We start from the raw sequence: 20,016 nt of genomic DNA, 5'->3' as shown, positions 1-20,016 counted from the left end.
ATATTGCACAAAAAAAAAAAAAAAAAAAAGGGAGGAACCCCGTGGAGCCTCGTGAATGAGCATTTCATAGGAAGTATCATTAAGTGGGTAGGAATATATGTAAAATCTGCACAGCAGATGAGACGGCTCAGCAGGTAAAGGCACCTGCCACCAAGGCTGAGGACCGACTGAGTTTGAGCCACGTGCCAGGAGAGCTCGGGCTCCTGCAGGTTGTCCTCTGACCTCCACGCCTGTGCCACAAAGAAACACAGATTAAAGAATTCTTTCCCTTCCCACAATTCATACCCCCACGTCTCTGAACACATACAGACACCTGCGTCTGGCAAGAGAGACCATAATATCAATAGTGATTACTCTAGCTGCCCGGATGACAAACGAGTTTTTAATTCTTTAGGTTCTTTCTAGCAGACACATATTGTATTATAATGAGAAGATGCACTGGGAATGATATTATTTTAAAATATATTTTCTTGTTCTATTCCCTAGGAAGGCTGCTAAGAATGATTCTTCCTCCTCTCCCGCCCTCCTCCTCCCCGTCCCCCTCCCCCGTCCCATTCGAATATGGAAGAACTTGAAGTGTCCCTTGAAACAGATAACAGAGCCCTGTCTGGGAATCAAGCCACATCTTCCCTTTCAAGACCTGGAAGCCACCGTGGCCTGACAAGCAGTAAGAGACGCGATAATAAAGAGGACGAGCCACTCCAGGGCTGGATTTCATTTCCAGCTTAATTAAATCCAAGAAACACACCTGACCTCCAGCTTTGAAGAGCTGCCTCAAAAGCCAGGTGCCCTCGTCAGCTTGGGCTCACCCCGCCGAGATTGTGGGAAAGGGGCCCAGAAGAGGGTGGAGGGAGGCGGAAGCCAACTGAGATGAAACTGGAGGCAGGAAGCAATATCGCAGAGAAAGCTGTTTTATCCGGTGGGTGAGATCCGCTTGCCCTTCTGCTTAAAAGGTGAACAGGAGGTTCACCTGCAAAGGCGCTGAACTGAAATTCCTCCCACGGCCCTTACGCCCCCGCCACCTATCCCTCTCCTGCAAGCTGCTGCCCATCCCTGCCCACACTGCTGTGGGAAATTGGGTACCAAATGTACTTGGTTAGCACAAGTCTCCACGGGGCCATCAGTGCGCATGGCTGGAGGGGTTTCCTGCATTACACACTTGATATTGTTTCTGCTCCCTCAGCAAGGATGTTGTGATTCCGTACTGATACCTGGGGTCCCTTTGTTCTCAGCTGTAGAAGCCAGTGATTCCATAAAGAGGTAAGATCCTGGTCCTTTCTCAGGAATTCCAAAGGAACGGCCTCCTCTGGTCTTTGCTTTCATACCCACTTAGAACACATTCCAGGGTTTGACAGGAGAGCAAAATAGCAGAGAGAACCCTTGGGTCTGAGAAGCTGGGTGAGAGAAGAGGGGTAGGGTGGGACTCATTCACAGGAAGGCCTTATCAGAGGAAACTTGAAGGCGGGGCTAAGGGGGCATGGAGAGAGAAAGAGACCAAGAGAGAGCGGGAGAGAGCGAGAGAGCGGCCAGAGTGAGAGGGCGAGAGAGAGAGAGAGAGAGAGAGAGAGAGAGAGAGAGAGAGAGAGAGACAGAGAGAGAGAGAGAGAGAGACAGAGAGAGAGAGAGAGAGAGAGAGAGAGAGAGAGAGAGAGAGAGAGAGAGAGCGCTCATTACACTGGCCATGGCCTGGTAGGCCCTGCCAGTGACTTGCTGTGGGCTATCTGAAGGGTAGGACATACATCCTTAGGGCAGAAGTCCAGTTACTTGAGTTGGTAGAGTGAGAGCTTGAGCCGAGCAAGCTGGACTCAGCCCTAGTCCTGAATGGGCCAATTAAACAGACAAAGGGAGTGAGAGGAAGAGAGGATTGCTCACCGTGGCCTTGTTGAGAAAAGGAATGAAGAGACTCATGTTTCCCACCCCATATTCATGTGGGGGTCCTGATGGAGGTGTCAAGAGGCAGCAAGAACCATAGCTGAGCCAGCTGGGTCAAGGCGTGGCCCTGCACATCACCAGCATGGGTGTCTATGTGTCCTGTATGATGGTCTGACAAGCTGTCAGACCCGTGAAATCTCTGAGACAAGTTCCCATTCTGGCTGGCCCCAAGTGTCAGCTTTTTCCTTTCCCAGCGGGAGGTTTTTTTTTTTTTTTAAATGAAATTTCAATTTCTTGGGGGAGCATTTCAGTAGCCTGATAGCCAAGGGAGGGACACATTCTTTTTTTTTTTTTTTTTTTGGTTCTTTTTTTCGGAGCTGGGGACCGAACCCAGGGCCTTGCGCTTCCTAGGTAAGCGCTCTACCACTGAGCTAATTCCCCAGCCCCGGGAGGGACACATTCTTTAGGATATCTTTATCCCAGCCAGGAAAGCATCAGTTTTTGTTGCCAAAGGCAATTCTCTGAAGGAAGGGACTGTTGGGAGCTCATGATCATGAATACTTGAGAGTTGGGGGTAGGAAGGGGGAGCTATGCCAGCCGGCTTGAGGGCGTCACCAGTGTCCACCAATCTACACTTGGTCTATACTATGCCCCTCTGGGAGGTGAAGTGGATCCAGGGAGGCCCTTTCCACTCCCCCACTGTTGTGAGGACTGTTGCGATGGTTCATAAGACAACCTTACAGTCAGTTCCTTTCATTAGAGTTATGGTCACCCTGGTCTGTAAAATGGGGCTAATGAGGACATGTATAGGGATTCATGAAAAGGAGTTCACATGCCACAACATGGCACCTGCTGTGTTCCCTGGGCACACCACAGGGAGGGTTTCTGGCTTGCTTTCTTTGTTTCAAAGACACACACACACACACACACACACACACACCACACATACACCACACACACACAGAGACACACACACACCATACACATGCTCACACGCACATCCGCTCATGCACACACACACAGATACACATATACATCACACACATACACACAGATACACAGATGCACACATACACATGCGTACACAGATACATATACATACACACACACTCCACATGCACATACGTGTGCACACGCACACACACACACACAGACACATACAAAGTTAAAGTTCTCACAAGGTGTTATTTTTTTTTTTTTGCTTGAAGGTTTATTTATTTTTACTTTACATGTTTGAGTGTTTTTCCCAAGGTGTTATTTTTTTTGCTTGAAGGTTTATTTATTTTTACTTTACATGTTTGAGTGTTTTTCCCATGCGTATGTACATGTACCATGGATGTACAGTGCCTGCAGAGGCCAAAGATATCAGATCCTTTGGAACTGGAGTTACAGACATTTGTGACTCACCAAGTGGGTGCTGGGAACCAAACCCAGGTTCTCTGCAAGAGCAAGGTGCTTTTAACCACTGAGCCATCCCTTCTGCCTCTCTCAAGACACTAGGCTTTGATTGTGAATAAAAATTTCCTCCAGGAAGTCATGCATCCCACTGAACCTTCTGCAAGCATGATTAATTGGTTAGACCTACAGTGGTCGTGAGGTTGGAATGTTGCAGGTCTATATAGCCTATTTAAAATTCATCCTCGGGGCTGGAGAGGTGGCTCGGTGGTTAAGAGCACTGACTGCTCTCCCAGAGGTCCTGAGTTCAAATCCCAGCAACCACATGGTGGCTCACAACCATCTGTAATCAGATCTGATGCCCTCTCCTGGTGTGTCTGAAAACAGCTACAGTGTACTTATATATAGTAAATAAATAAATCTTTAAAAAAAATAAAATTTATCCTTATCCATCTTTATAAAAATAACTTATAAGAATCATTGTCTACTAATATTATCAACCCTCTGTGTAGAACCTGGCTTCCCGTGACTAACAGATAAAATGTTTAGAAATGTGCCAACATAGCAGAACCCTATTCTACTGGCCAGAGGCTAAAAGTGTCTTCAGACAGCACCTGAGGCCCAGAGCGGGTGTTTCCTGGCTCTGCAGTGACCCGCCTTCCTATCCTTCACATCAATGCTTTTAAAAGGTGTCTCGGCTATGACTTTCTTTGCTCTGTTCCTGTAAAAGCTTCGTGAAACTGTCTTCATGTTAGAGCACGAAGTTGGGGATATTTGAAATCTGTGTTCCTGGGCCATGGTAACTCACATTTGACTTCAGAATAAACTCTCTCTTATTCTCTTTGAAGCAAGAGCAGTGCTTTTGTGATTACAGAAGGAATAACTGATTTTTAGAAAGATAGTGTAGATGGTTCAGACTTACTATTGAGTACTCAACTGTGTGTGGGCTAGCTCACTATAGGGTACTCTACTGTCTGTGAGCTAGCTCACTGTAGAGTACTCTACTGTGTGTGGGCTAGCTCACTATAGGGTACTCTACTGTCTGTGAGCTAGCTCACTGTAGAGTACTCTACTGTGTGTGGGCTAGCTCACTATAGGGTACTCTACTGTCTGTGAGCTAGCTCACTGTAGAGTACTCTACTGTGTGTGGGCTAGCTCACTATAGGGTACTCTACTGTGTGTGGGCTAGCTCACTATAGGGTACTCTACTGTGTGTGGGCTAGCTCACTATAGGGTACTCTACTGTGTGTGGGCTAGCTCACTATAGGGTACTCTACTGTGTGTGGGCTAGCTCACTATAGGGTACTCTACTGTCTGTGAGCTAGCTCACTGTAGAGTACTCTACTGTGTGTGGGCTAGCTCACTGTAGAGTACTCTACTGTGTGTGGGCTAGCTCACTATAGGGTACTCTAATGTCTGTGGGCTAGCTCACTATAGGGTACTCTACTGTCTGTGAGCTAGCTCACTGTAGAGTACTCTACTGTGTGTGGGCTAGCTCACTATAAGGTACTCTACTGTCTGTGGGCTAGCTCACTATAGGGTACTCTACTGTGTGTGGGCTAGCTCACTATAGGGTACTCTACTGTCTGTGAGCTAGCTCACTGTAGAGTACTCTACTGTGTGTGGGCTAGCTCACTATAGGGTACTCTACTGTCTGTGAGCTAGCTCACTATAGGGTACTCCACTGTGTGTGGGCTAGCTCACTATAGGGCACTCCACTGTGTGTGGTCTAGCTCACTATAGGGCACTCTACTGTGTGTGGGCTAGCTCACTATAGGGCACTCTACTGTGTGTGGGCTAGCTCACTATAGGGTACACTACAGTGTGTGGGCTAGCTCACTATAGGGTACTCTGCTGTGTGTGGGCTAGCTCACTATAGGGTACTCTGCTGTGTGTGGGCTAGCTCACTGTAGAGTACTCTACTGTGTGTGGGCTAGCTCACTGTAGAGTACTCTACTGTGTGTGGGCTAGCTCACTATAGGGTACTCTAATGTCTGTGGGCTAGCTCACTATAGGGTACTCTACTGTCTGTGAGCTAGCTCACTGTAGAGTACTCTACTGTGTGTGGGCTAGCTCACTATAAGGTACTCTACTGTCTGTGGGCTAGCTCACTATAGGGTACTCTACTGTGTGTGGGCTAGCTCACTATAGGGTACTCTACTGTCTGTGAGCTAGCTCACTGTAGAGTACTCTACTGTGTGTGGGCTAGCTCACTATAGGGTACTCCACTGTCTGTGAGCTAGCTCACTATAGGGTACTCCACTGTGTGTGGGCTAGCTCACTATAGGGTACTCCACTGTGTGTGGTCTAGCTCACTATAGGGCACTCTACTGTGTGTGGGCTAGCTCACTATAGGGCACTCTACTGTGTGTTGCCTAGCTCACTATAGGGTACACTACAGTGTGTGGGCTAGCTCACTATAGGGTACTCTGCTGTGTGTGGGCTAGCTCACTATAGGGTACTCTGCTGTGTGTGGGCTAGCTCACTATAGGGTACTCTGCTGTGTGTGGGCTAGCTCACTATAGGGTACTCCACTGTGTGTGGGCTAGCTCACTATAGGGTACTCTGCTGTGTGTGGGCTAGCTCACTATAGGGTACTCTGCTGTGTGTGGGCTAGCTCACTATAGGGTACTCCACTGTGTGTGGGCTAGCTCACTATAGGGTACTCCACTGTGTGTGGTCTAGCTCACTATAGGGCACTCCACTGTGTGTGGGCTAGCTCACTATAGGGTACACTACAGTGTGTGGGCTAGCTCACTATAGGGTACTCTGCTATGTGTGGGCTAGCTCACTATAGGGTACTCTACTGTGTGTGGGCTAGCTCACTATAGGGTACTCTGCTGTGTGTGGGCTAGCTCACTATAGGGTACTCTACTGTCTGTGAGCTAGCTCACTGTAGAGTACTCTGCTGTGTGTGGGCTAGCTCACTATAGGGTACTCTGCTGTGTGTGGGCTAGCTCACTATAGGGTACTCTGCTGTGTGTGGGCTAGCTCACTATAGGGTACTCCACTGTGTGTGGGCTAGCTCACTATAGGGTACTCTGCTGTGTGTGGGCTAGCTCACTATAGGGTACTCTGCTGTGTGTGGGCTAGCTCACTATAGGGTACTCCACTGTGTGTGGGCTAGCTCACTATAGGGTACTCCACTGTGTGTGGTCTAGCTCACTATAGGGCACTCCACTGTGTGTGGGCTAGCTCACTATAGGGTACACTACAGTGTGTGGGCTAGCTCACTATAGGGTACTCTGCTGTGTGTGGGCTAGCTCACTATAGGGTACTCTGCTGTGTGTGGGCTAGCTCACTATAGGGTACTCTGCTGTGTGTGGGCTAGCTCACTATAGGGTACTCTACTGTGTGTGGGCTAGCTCACTATAGGGTACTCTGCTGTGTGTGGGCTAGCTCACTATAGGGTACTCTACTGTCTGTGAGCTAGCTCACTGTAGAGTACTCTACTGTGTGTGGGCTAGCTCACTATAGGGTACACTACAGTGTGTGGGCTAGCTCACTATAGGGTACTCTGCTGTGTGTGGGCTAGCTCACTATAGGGTACTCCACTGTGTGTGGGCTAGCTCACTATAGGGTACTCTGCTATGTGTGGGCTAGCTCACTATAGGGTACTCTACTGTGTGTGGGCTAGCTCACTATAGGGTACTCTGCTGTGTGTGGGCTAGCTCACTATAGGGTACTCTACTGTCTGTGAGCTAGCTCACTGTAGAGTACTCTACTGTGTGTGGGCTAGCTCACTATAGGGCACTCTACTGTGTGTGGGCTAGCTCACTATAGGGTACTCCACTGTGTGTGTGCTAGTTGCTGGCAGAATTAGATAGAGGTTTGCACTATTTAAATGCCTACCTCTCATCTCTTTAGAAATCTGTCCTTACCCTCTTTTGCCTCCAGCAGGGAAGAACAGAAGAGTCACCCCTCTTGATGGCGGATAACTATTGATGAACTTGAGCGGCTATTGAAGCATTGATAACGGCTCACGGCAAAGTCATATGATATCCATCGCAGAAGTCATAGGCAAGAGCACCAATGACTGTCAGAGCAGGGAGGAAAAGGGGGTCAGTACTTACAGTAACCTTGCCTAATACTGTGTGTAACACGTCTGTACTGTAGAGTGCCTTGTCTGCAAGAGGGTAGTCACATGTGCTGAGTGTGTCTTGAATTTGGGAATCTTTCTGGCATCACCCCTGGGTCAATCACTCTGCCAATGAACATGAACCAGTTGCCATTTCTATAATGTGCTCGACTGGTTATCTCAGTTAACATTTAGAAAACTTCCCAGGGTCGATACCATTGGACTTTGTGTCTAAGAAATGACTAATTATAACATTAGTGGCCATTAAACATCTGTCTGTCCTTTCAGGAGTGTGCTGTATTGCAAAAGAAGATGGTTTTGGTGAGACAAGTTTTAGGATTTTAAGTTCAATGACAGTAAGATAATACTCCTTTGTCTGGTGGCCAGAGCAGTTAGGACGTTGGTGAATAAGGTTTAGATGCAGCAGAAGTCTGGATGTGCCGATCTGATCCCCAACCCTTGCATTTCTTGTCTCGTGCAACTGTTGGGCTCGTGTGCAAGAAGACACAGCCCACTTCTCTATTACTCTCACCATTTCACCTTCGAGAATCTTCTGCAAGCCAGACCCATGGCTACTCATTGGAAAGGCTCTGAGGGTCCTCCCCTTGCTTTGGTTATTGCTACTCCAAACCACTCTCTCCGCTCTCCAGGGGTTTCTTTCTCACCCAGTGGTCAGATGGGGACCTTTTGCTGCTGGGCAGCTTCCTTGGTTTTCCATCACCCGGGGATAACCAGCTGCTTTCCCGGGCTCCCTTTTATAGATACCCTCCGCCACTCCTGGCCTTAACAAAGCTAAGTCCTCGGCACTTCAAACCCTCCTGGAGGGTTACCTGCTACTGTGTTTCCTCCATCTGTCTCCATTCCCTGTCTTTGTAAAATACCATAAAGACACACTATGTGCTAACCCTTGTGCTTAGTGAGCAGTCACTATGCTGAAGGCTGTAAACGGTGACTGACAGTGCACAATGGAAGGCCAGCTAGCCCTAGCCCAAGGACAGTTGCCATCCGAGAAGGCTTAGCAGTCACAGAGGGTGTATCACTGAGCCATCTGCTCCCTCCTTCTTATTGAAATCTGTCCCATCTTCCTTGGATTTCAAGGACCATGTTCTATTTTACCTCAGCCATGAGCACTCTTGTCCTCAAGTTGCAGTGAATTCCCTTCCTTTTGACTTTCGAATATTCTGTGCCTTTTTTTGGGGGGTTGTCAAATGTGACTTTCTTGGGGTCAGAAATCTTGTCTGATACAGTGTGTGACCCCTCTGTATTGTACAGAGTGCCTTGTCTGCAAGAGGCTGATAACACGTGTTGGGCACTTCTTGAATTTGGGAATGTTTTCCTGGTATCGTCCCTCACTCTTAGGGTCTGCGGGTGAGCATGGTCGGTTTTTCCATGATTTATGACGAGTTAGGGATGCCATGACGGTAGCTGCCTGCTTCACTTCCTGTCCCCAGTTCAAGGGCAGCATAGAGTACTGCTAGCAGGGCTTTGCTGCTAGAACAAGAAGACAGGCAAGTTCACAGGGGCCATTCAGGGGAAAGATACTCTTTCAGAGCAAGGACACTTGGGATGCCACTGCCAGTAAATTTGTGCTTTTATAAAACAGGATCAAGGTACTTCCTGGTCAAACTTATTGGACTATTATTGAGGGTCCGAAGGGTCAATGGAGGGGAACCCCTCTCAGGCTCAGTGGTGGCTCTGAGGCAATTCTGGGAGGCAGAGCTGCTTCAAGCTCTCTCCTGGTTCTGAGGTGGCATAGTCTGCCTTCACCCCTGGGCTCAGGATTCAGCACCTCAGGGCACCAAAGAACAAAGGTGAAATCAGCCTTCCCTCCTCTTTGCCTCCTGACTCTGAGGCATTCTGAGGTATCTGAGATGCTATAGTTAGGGCCTGGGATTACGGCTCCAACTGCAGAATGGCTTCCCATTTAATTTCACCAGGACACGCATCCCTTACAATGCCTGACACCCGCTCAAGCAGCCAAACAATTGTTTTGACGCTATGACAGCCATAGGAAGTATATTTAAAAAAAAATGTCTGAAGTCTGCCACTGGGGTAATTAGAAATTAATTCTCACTTGCCAGGGCATGGCTCTCCAGGCCAAATGACTCTGCAATGGTGTGCCACACTCCTTTGCTCGCTTCTCATTGGCTAGCGGGAGATTCAGTTCCATACAACTAGACGGTTGATTTTGACTGAGTTTAATGGTAATACCATGTGTGATGAGTTACTCTGGATTTCTTTTTCTGATACTCACAGTACTTGAAAATGATTTTCCTTTAATTTAACCTCATGGTTATTCAAGACTTCAGTGTCCCTGCAGGGTGATCCTGTAGTTGGGTCATGACTGTGGGGTAAACAGCAAAAGGGTGTTTGTACTTCTGCCCTGGGCGAAGGGAATAGGAGAGGAAGGATAGCTTGGGGCATGGAGTCTATAGTAAGGATCAGTGTGGGCCTGGCCAGCAGAGTATATCCTGTTTGGGGGTCAGATTTAGCAGGGTCTTAGGGGTGCGGAGGGTGGAGGAGGTGCTGTGGTCCCTTCTTCACCCCCTGAGGCTACCCTACTGAACTGGGAGCTGAGTCGGGCCAGACGGCCTTCCATAACCCTACCTTTCCTCAGGCACTACAGAGAGCAGCTCTTCTATTCCTGTCCCTTTAAGACAGAGGAGTCCAAGGATGGGATTAGGGGCGTGGCCCGTCCTCAGGCCTACAGGTCAAAGGTGCTCACTCTATATAAAGTTTACTCTCTTGCCTTGTCTGGGACACACACACACACACACACACACACACACACACACACACACACACACCCCTCATATTTTTCACCTCATTGCTGTGTGACAGAGTTCCTCAGTGAGCAGAGGCTCACCCATCTGGCTGGGTTGACGGGACAGTTGAGCTTCTGGATCTATGTGACTACCTCTCCCCCTCTCCTCCCACTTCCCCTGCCCTCCTCACTCCCCTTTCCTCCATTGTGAGGGTTACAGGCACATGTTTCCATGCCTGACTTTTTATACGGGTGTTGGGGATTTGAACTAGGGTCCTCACTCTTGCACAAGAAGTGCTTTTACCCACCGCGCCATTTCCCCGGCTCTTGGAAGCAAGTGTTCCTTAAAGGAGGGGCCGAGGCTATGCGTCTCCATGCCCTGTGCAGCAGCAATCTGCAAGTTATAGGCACATCTTTCCCTTGACATTAGGGCTGTTCTTACAGTAGTGGTCATATGGAGGGCACAGAGCCTTCCCTCTGGGCTGGGTGCAGCCTTGCAACCCTGTTCCAAGGGACCTGGCTGGATGGAGAAAGCCTGGTCAGGATTTAACCTGAATGCACCATCTTGGTAGGGTGCTGCTGCCTGGAGGGCAGTCTGCGCACCCAGAGGAATGACTGCTCCCTACACTCACATTTGTGAGGGTGCATCTCGATAACTCTGCTCATTCCAAGAACTTGGCATGGACTTTGTTTTTAGACTAGGTTTCCTTATGTAGCCTTGACTAGCCTGGGATGCAATATGGAGACCAGGCTGACTTTGAACTTGACCCTGCAGGTTGATGTCATCATGCAGGTGAGGGCTGGCGCAAGTTAGATCAAGACCACGATTGGGCAGTAAAAGAATAAGGCAGGGACAAAGTTTTTGTAAGGCAGGAGAGAAGGAGAAGAGAGGAGAATCAAGATGGAGATTGAAAAGGGTGACCCAGATCCAGGTGGTCCTGTATTGCCAAGGTAGCTGGGAGGCAAATTTATCTTATCTAGGTGGGCAGTTTATATCTTTATCAACTGGTTGTAAGTTTATTGTGTGGATGTATTGTGGATTGAGAATTTAACATGTAAATCTATTGCTAAATTACAAGTCTCTGGAACTTTGATTTACCGGGCTAAAGAGGACAGGGTGTGAAAGAAATGTCTGAGAGGCAGTTGGAGCCTGCGATCTGGTTCTGTTGCCTCACGGAGTGAGAACACGCAGGGCCTGCAGAACGAGATGTGCGTGCGTGTGTGTGTGTGTGTGTGTGTGTGTGTGTGTGTTGTCAGGCTGGTAACTATGGCCTAGAGGGCTGCTAAAAGGTGAGGGCAGCTAAAAGGGACACAGCCAGGAGAGGGCGGCTTGTGGACGGAGTGGTGGAGTAGCAGCCAGAGTGAGGGACTCCTCCAGCTCACAGCAACTGATAGAAAACATTCCTTTTTAATTTTTACCGCAACATGCCCCCTTTAAATAAAAGTCTTGGGATTCCAGGTGTTGGTGGCCACCGAATGCAGTAAGACTTACTCTGATTTGGAGGCATTGTTATTATCATTATTATTATTATTATTATTATTATTATTGTTGTTGTTGTTGTTGTTGTTGTTGTTGTTTTCACCCACCGTCTTGCTGTTTCCAAGCTCTGCAGTTCTTGCAGTCAACAAGCTTCTTTCACAGGCTCAGGATGGCGAGCGTGCGGACAGGGCCCTCTCCTATTCACCTTTTTTTTTTTTTGGTTATTTTTTTCGGAGCTGGGGACCGAACCCAGGGCCTTGTGCTTCCTAGGTAAGCGCTCTACCACTGAGCTAAATCCCCAGCCCCCTATTCACCTGTTTATCCCGTTCATATTCCTGAGAATCCATCCATAGGTCAAATTTCATCTTTGGAGGTGTTCTTGACCCCTTGTTCTCAGTGCTAATGTGTGCTTGTTAGTGCTTGGCTTCCTTGTAACAGTCGCTGGGATTGCGCTTGGGCTGTTAATAGATGTTAGGGGAGAAATCTCCGCTCCCCGCGTCCTCTGACTTGAACAGAACACAAGGCTCCTTTGGTATTCTGAATAATAGACCAGAAATGGTGGGGCTTGAGACTTTTCTACAAGTCAGCCCTGAAGACAGGTTCTGATTGAAAGAAGAAGGGGGCATTTATTCTGAGACTATTTCCTTATAGCAAGCACACTGTTTTTTTTTTTTTTTTAAACCTAGACTATATGACTATTTGGCACTCATGTCTAGAGGGTTACTGGGACATATGGAGAGTCCAATGTCACTCACCCCAGACCATCACAGAGCGAGGAGATTTTGCCGTGCCTTCCTCTGTTAGATGTTCGCTGGCTCATCTATACTTAAAGGCACGGAGGAATGGAAAGACTTAAAATAGCTTCGTTTGTGTCATGGGATTCTTTTTACAGAAACAATCCTGTGCAAACAGTTAACTACATTCTATGCACTTTTTTTTTTTTTTTGCAAACAAAGTGTTTGGTAAAGGCACAAATAAGTTATTTTAGGCAGGGTATTCAGTTTAGACTCGTGAAGTGAGTCTTTCTCATTTGCTTCAGAGTCACGCCTGCCATGAACTAGATGGTGTGCCTGTCTGCGTCCTCCTTCCTAAGCGTTTCCACACTGAGGTTTTCACTGTACTTAGAGGTGGACACTCGCAAAGGGAGCTCAGGCTATGCAACGACATTAGAAGTGATGTCCTTCTAAGAAGTGGGACAGGAGGGAAGGGCCAGGTGGGGATACAGTGAGATGGCCCCTGCAGTAGGGGGAGGAGGCCTCAGGAGAAGCAAGCCTACCCATGGCTCTTGAGTTCTAGCCTCCAGAATTAGAGAGAATGCATTTGCATTGTTCAAACTACAATACAATACAATATGTATGTATATGTTTATGTATATGTGTGTGTGTATAGTGAGTATATATATTGTGACTTTTTTCAATTTGAAATCTGTTTTAAGAAAATGTGATTTTTGCAATTATTTCTGACCTTTACAAATGTCTAAGATGAGGTAATTTGGCAAATATGCTTTAGTTATTTTTATGCCAGTCATGAACTGAGCTTTGCAGAGGCAGAGATAGCTAGATGAAGACAGACAGACAGACAGACTGGCTGACTGGGCATGGAGAGCTGCCATATTTTCATCTTTGGGCTGCACGCTCCTTGGGTACAGAAGAGCCAGAAGCTGCCATCTGTCTCTCGATGAACTTTGTCTTGTAGGGCGATGGTGTAAAGAACATGGTGCTCACTCACGGCTGCGCATAGTGGGTTTACGTCAGGTACGTATCTGGTTTAAGGTCTGAGAAAAAGCTAGGGATGGGAAATGACACACGAGTTATTTTCTTCCCAAGAGGTTCAATGATGGCCGAGCTTGTCTTTCACATATTTTTAAGAGAGTAGGACTCCCACAGAGCTCAGCTTGGGGGCCTTTATGCCCAGCCTCTTTGTGGGTGTTTGCTGTGTTTCATTCCTTCTTTGACCTTTGACCTGCTTCCGTGTGTTGTGACTAAACTCCTGCTCAGAGCAACTGAAAGGAGGACGACTGGATTTGGCTCGTGGGTTGGGAGGGTACAGTCCATCATGGTGGAGAGGCGTGGTACTGGGAGTGTGAGGTGGTTGGCCACATTGCATACGCCGTGCTAGAAAGCAGCTAGAGATTAACGCCAATGCTCCCTTTGTGCATTTTTTTTTCTGTCCAGGACCTAAACCCGTGGTCTAGTGCCTTCCCACTTTCAGGATGGTTCTTCTTCCTCAGTCAAGATTCTCTGAGAACTCCTGCAAAGACGTGCCCAACACTGTGCCTCCTACGTGGTTCTAAAGCTGATCAGCTGACTGTGAAGATGAACCATCACCACCCACACTGAGTGGACTTCAATGGCTGAGGCCCAACCCACGCTCTACGTGACCTTGAGAGTGAGTTATGCGTCCACTTCATTGCCAATGGGAATTATGTCTCCCGTTGAACACATGCAAGGTATTCACTCGGCCTCAGTGAGCAAGTGTCCCCTGGATGTCAGGGGAGCAGGGAGGTGCCCTTCACCTTTGAGGAGTGACTGAACTTTCTGGCTTTGCTTAGCTTTGTCCCACTGATCCCCAAAGCACAGCTCTCTCTCTCTTAGATCGTATCTCACGCTATAATGATGTATTTCTCTATCTCTTTCTATACTACCTTAACTAGTGAGACTCCCACAATCCTCATGGCCTAACTGTTCTGTAGATCCCCAGATCGACTCACAATCTCAGCTTGTCATCAGTGCTCACACAGTAGGTAGGCATCCAAAATGGCCGCTGTGGATGAAATGCTCTTGGATCTGGGTGAAGCAAATAGAGAGGAAAAGGGGAAAGGAGGGAGACGAGCTATAGAGCATGGGTGTGGTGGCCTTGAGACTGTCTCTGACTCAGTTGTGTGGCTGATTGGGAGGTGGTAGCTATCAAATACCTGCTGGGGTCTGACCCCCTGAAAATTGGGCAGGTGAATGAAATTCCACTTGGGAAGACTAGCATTCCCGAGACAGACGGCTGCATCTCCCACCAGTCTTTGTGTTATTTTGGTTCTGTTTACAAGTAGCTATTAGTGCCTGAGCTTCCGTACCGCAGAGCCTAGCATCCTCCCAAATGTCATTCTCCGCATACCACAAATGTATTTCCTCAGACTAAATCCCCGACTTTCTCTCAATCTGCTGGGATGAATGTGCAATTATTTCTTGGCTCAGGGAACACACTTTTAAGACGAAACTTTGAAAAAACTTTCAAGGCATCGGTACCACGCACGGGGCCTTCCCCTTGCAGGTTCCTCACCTACGGCAGGAATCTTTAAAATTGCTTGGTTTACGTGAGAGGTCTGGGAGGTGCTGGGATTTTTTTCTTTCTTTCTCCTTCATGAAGGAGGTGGCTCACGTTTCTACTTAAAGTGAGGTTGCATTAAATATCCTCCTAGGAGACTGAACCGGCCCAGAGGGCTGTGAGACTCAGAGCTCTCCTGTTTAAACCTCCAAGGACTGGCTGGGGTAATAGCCCAGTGAGAAAAGTGATTGGCATGCAAGCTTAAGGACCCGAGTTCGATTCCCAGTACCCATGTAAAATGCTGGGCATGGTGTATGTGCTTCAATCCAGTGCTGGGGAGAAAAGAACATGTGGATGAACAATGAATAAATAAACCCAGAGGGCAGGCACCCGAAGAGTCCAGCAGGCGGGAGCTGATGGTGCTATGCAGACTGAATTCAGGTAACTGGTTTTAGCTCCTGTGTCTCTTGTAGGGAGCCTTGTATTAGTTCACAGCTATGTAACATAATAGGGACCAGCCTCCATGTTGGTAGCACCTGGCAATGGACTTCATGTCTGATAATGACAATATTGGTGGCCACAGCAGGGAATAATGATGGATAGACTTGCTGGTCCACAGCCTTGGGCTTAGTAAATGTCACATAGGTGACATGGTTTGTAAACTGTCAACCTCATTATGAACATAAGGGATGGCGTTCTGTCCTTTGAGGGAGAGTCGCTTAGTTATATTTTTATGTGTGCATAAGTGTGTCTGTGTGGTACATATACATGTTCGTGTAGGCCTTCACTATGAGTGTGTACGCATGTGCACATATGTATGGAGATGTAGAAGTCGATATCTTGTGCACCAAGCACTCTTACCCACAGCCCTCTCCCTAGCTCCTACTTGAATCCCTTTGTACTCAAAAGCAAGATGTATTACCTACGGCAATGTTCTATGTTTTGTTCCTCTTAGTCCCTGGAGCTATGTGGAGTGGTGGTGTTTTGCTTGCTACTAAAAAGGAATACATGGGAGTGAATAATCTGGACTTCTCTGGGAAGCTGTTCCTTCAGAAGATTTTTCTCACCACTAAGATCTGTTCCTCTCAGCAAGCAGACCTCCTCAGAAGGCTTCGAGGAGAGACTGGTTGTGCTACACATACTCCCCCACCCCCCAACAGTGGCCTCTGTCCTTTCTCCTGCCTTTGGCTCTGATTGGAGGAGGAGGAGGAGCCAGCCCTGTTGGTGGCAGGTGCCTGGGAGGTACCCTTCTCTCCACCTCCCAACTCAGCACAGCCAGGATGGACAGACAGTTCCACACACCAAAGCTCGTGTGGAGCTGGTTAGTTTCCTCTAGGCCCTCCAGAGGCTGCTCAGCTACAGGCACACAAACTTGCTGCAGTGAGGCTAAGTACAGCCACACGGAGAATCTCAGCAGAGCATTGTATCCCCCTCCTCTTCCACTGGGACTCCTTTGGTTAGTTCTGTAGGACCCGAGCCTTCCTCATCTACATGTGCTCCAGTTCATGGGTGCATGCTTTACTCCTAGTTCTTTCTTCCTCACTTTCACTCCCACCCCCAACTTTACACCTAACCAGGTAGACCAGCTACTCCCAAGTCCTTGCCTCAGCTGTATTCTTGAGGGGAATCTGACAAAAGTACCAAAAGAACACTGTTTTCCCCCTTTGAGACAGGGTCCAATTTAGCCCAGGCTAGCCTTGAACTTGTCATGTAGCTGAAGTTGACCTTGAACCTCTGATCTTCCTGTCTCTACCTCCTGAGTCCCGGTATTACAGAAACACAGGCCAAGGGGGAGACCTTGGCCCTGCTTCCAAACCACATGTCCCATTGGCCACATCACCTGGAATGAAGATAAGGGGGAAAGGAGATGGCAGGCCGAGAGCTAACATTCAGCTTTCTCTGCTTCCTGGTTGGGACCACGAACCAAGCTGCTCCTAGCGCTGTCTCTTTTCTACTATGACAGAGTTCCTAAAACATGAGTTTCGAGCCAAAATTAGTCTGTTCCTTTTTAAATTACTTTGCCAGGCATTTGGTTACAGTGGTGAGAAAAATAACAAATACAGCTCTCAGAGAGGAGCTATACCATGGAATGTTTTTTGGGGTTCTTCCATTCGATCTTCTCTTGGGTATTCCAATTGTAGGGCTGTATCCGTGCAACAGGGAAATTAGTGAGACTATGCCTTGTGTGTGTGCCTGAGTGTATTTACTGAGGAGAACTTTAAAATAAGAAACTACTAGTTCCTGTGGTTCCATTGTGGTTGTGGCGGTGGTTGTCACAAACACCATGCCTGACAGAACATCTTGAGTGTGGAAGGGATTATTTGGCTCAAAGTTTCAGATTTCTGTTCCTCGTGGGGAAGACAGGGCAGTAGGAGCAAATAATGGGGACTGTTCACATCATGGTGGACCAGGAGGTGGAAAGCAGGGCAGGAATGAGGAAGGGTGGCTTTTACTTTCAATAATCTGCCCAAATACTTCTACCAGCTAGACCTCCAACTTCCAAAAGTACCATGGCATCCTGGCTAGTTTTTAATACCAAATTGACACAAGCTAGAGTCACCTGAGAGGAGGGAATTTCAATTAAAAAACTAGTCCAGAAAGCCTACAGGACATTTTCTTCATTCATGATTGATGTGAGAGGGCCCAACCCATTGTGGGTGTTGCTGTCCCTGGGCTTGTGATCTTGGGTTCTGTAAGAAAGCAGGCTAGGCAAGCCATGAGGTGTGAGTCAGTTAGCAGCACCCGTCCATGGCGTCTGCGTCTGCTCCTGCCTCCGGGTTCCCACCTGGTTTGAGTTCCTGCCTTGTCCTCTCTTAATGGACAGTTGATTCATGGTGTATAAACCCTGATTCAGGATATGGAAGCCAAATAAACCCTTTCTTCTCCAAGTTGCTTTTGGTCATGTTATCTCACCACAGCAATGGTAACCCTCACTAAGACATATGGAGTCCCAAGATGGCGCCACCATCTGGGGAGCAAGCATTTAATAGAGAAGCTTGTGGGGGGTAGCTTAGTTTTAAGCAATGACGTTATTCATAGTTCTATAGGAGTTCATGTGTTACAAATTAATATCATCTTACAGCCTGAGAGATTTGGCGGTGATTCAATGGGTCAGATTGATATCTTAGTTTTAACGTTACAAATACATAAAGAAAATAGTGTGCCGATAGCTTTTTCCCGGTATATCTTTTTCCACAGTCAATGATCAGATAAGATGGCTCTTGAAAACCGATTTTAAAATTTTCTCTGTGTAGCTGTTTTTTTTTTTTTTGTATTCTCCTAAACAAAGTTACTTCTCCCTTCTGTTTCCCCTGTCATAAAGACTGATAGCAATTTCTATATTTGTCTCTTACGGCGCTTTTCAGTATGTTGTACTTATTTGGCTATTACGGTAGTTTGCTGAGCAGAGCGAGCAGAAAATGTCTCATTAGGTTTCCTTTTTTCCAGTCCTTACCGGAATGCCAGGCATGTAAGATGTTCACCCACATTGACCAATCCATAAACGTGTAAAGGGAGTATCCGTTCTCACGTCAGAAATACCAACGAAGGCCACTGCTGTGTCTGTGAGGGTCGAACAAGGGAACAAGGAGCCACATCAGTCTTCTTAGCAGAGATAATTTGATTCAGGGAATTGAATAGTTGAAAAGATTTTGAGGGGCCTTAACTGTAGACACTCCTTACACTTAACGCAGCTATTATATGCTACATGATGGTATTCTGGTCTGTGACGCTCCCACATACGATAACGGTGTCATAAGGTTACAGTGTAGCTGAAAGGGTTCTCCCCAGTGTACTGTAGCCTTCCTGACTTCACAGCATCATCCATTCCAGGGTCCTTTGCAGATGTAAACAGCCCTGCCTGCTGCCAGCTGAGTAAGACTAGGAAGACAATTATGTATATTGTACAATCTTACTCTTTTCCTACGTATTTTAGAACTCGTTTTCTGCTTACTTTTAAGGGAAAGGACTAGACCATGATGTGCCTCCCTACACCAGCATCTGCCTCCTGGGGTTACTGTGTCCCCTGACGGGGTCTGGAGATGACACTGTGTGACCGACTTAAACCGTTTGAGTTTGCACGAGCACTGTCTCTGGGAGGAAGAACTTACAATGGTGGAAACATGCACCTAGCATGTGTGTCTCAGACCATTATGTGATGGGTGCCGGCAGCAAGTGTAAGAATCATCCGTCTCCTAAGGACAAGGAAGAGAAGACGCATCACTGGAGCATGGGAGCTTGGGTGTGGGAGCACACAGAACCCAGTTCTAGACTATGGACACTGGGCTGGTGCTGCTGTCCCTGAAGGGCTGGCTCCCTGTAGGCTGAACATAGGGTGTTTGAGGAGAACAACCTGGGATGAGGATCTCTCTCTCTCTCTCTCTCTCTCTCTCTCTCTCTCTCTCTCATGCACGCACATACACACCCCCCATATATGTTCACACACTTGCATGCTTACATACACACATGCACACACACTTACCTACGCAGTCATATGCATACATATATACCCACACATACATGCTCATATACACACACAGGCACATACACACACACACAGGCACACATACATGTACATGTGCACACTTCTTGGAGAGCAGATTCTGCTCATTTGAGGAAAGAAACTCAAGGGTTTGATGGCATCTCTGTTATAATTCAGAAAAGCTTAAATAAAGAGAAGAGACATTTTGGCAAAGAACAAAAGCTATCTTGCAATTTGTTCTGAAGGGATTTTCATCGTCCCCAGATTCATCTGTTCCTAATCCCATGATTATGCGTTTTGACTTTCCATTTTAAGTGATGGGGATAAAAGATGCCTCCTTTGCTGTCGCTGGTGTGAGTGGTGAACAGTGAGCGTCACTGAAATCTGCAGAAACTCTATGTAGAGAGGAGGAAAGAAAGAGGTACCCTTCTTTTCCAACGTCTCCTTCTACCATCCCGAGGGCTCAGCTGGTCACCCTTTTGTGAGAGCTGAAGTCCTAGTGTCTCTCTTTTTGATGTCCTGGTGAACACTGTGTATAGAATGACCCTTTTTGTAAACATATGAAACTGATCCCATGTGGAAATCTGACTCAGGGCAAGGTGTGCAGTTTGAAGAAAGGGAATAGTGGAATTTGATTTAAAAGGAAAAGCATTTATTTATTTTGAAATCCAAAAGGCATAGGCACTCGC

The 20,016-nt window shown here is 47.4% G+C and overlaps 1 long non-coding RNA gene across 3 annotated transcripts; it reads left to right on the top strand.

The window, feature by feature from the left end:
• The first annotated feature begins 757 nt into the window (after positions 1–757).
• On the top strand, positions 758–19,548 carry LOC102554279 (uncharacterized). 3 transcript variants are annotated; one of them, XR_015627408.1, is made up of 5 exons: positions 758–1,260; positions 7,168–7,328; positions 13,285–13,343; positions 13,764–13,977; positions 18,807–19,548. It is a non-coding gene; the product is annotated as an uncharacterized LOC102554279 (long non-coding RNA). The 3 variants fall into 3 exon arrangements; XR_015627407.1 differs by lacking the exon at positions 758–1,260 and adding an exon at positions 1,342–1,398 and having other exon boundaries at positions 7,165–7,328; XR_015627409.1 differs by lacking the exons at positions 758–1,260; positions 13,285–13,343 and adding an exon at positions 1,330–1,398 and having other exon boundaries at positions 7,165–7,328; positions 18,807–19,543.
• The last annotated feature ends 468 nt before the right edge of the window (positions 19,549–20,016 follow it).

The sequence above is a fragment of the Rattus norvegicus genome, chromosome 8, assembly GCF_021556685.1.
Source record: "Rattus norvegicus strain SHRSP/BbbUtx chromosome 8, alternate assembly SHRSP_T2T, whole genome shotgun sequence".
In the NCBI taxonomy this organism is placed as follows: domain Eukaryota; kingdom Metazoa; phylum Chordata; class Mammalia; order Rodentia; family Muridae; genus Rattus; species Rattus norvegicus.
The sequence above is the reverse complement of the archived record's forward strand: the minus strand, read 5'-3'. Positions and strand labels throughout refer to the sequence as shown.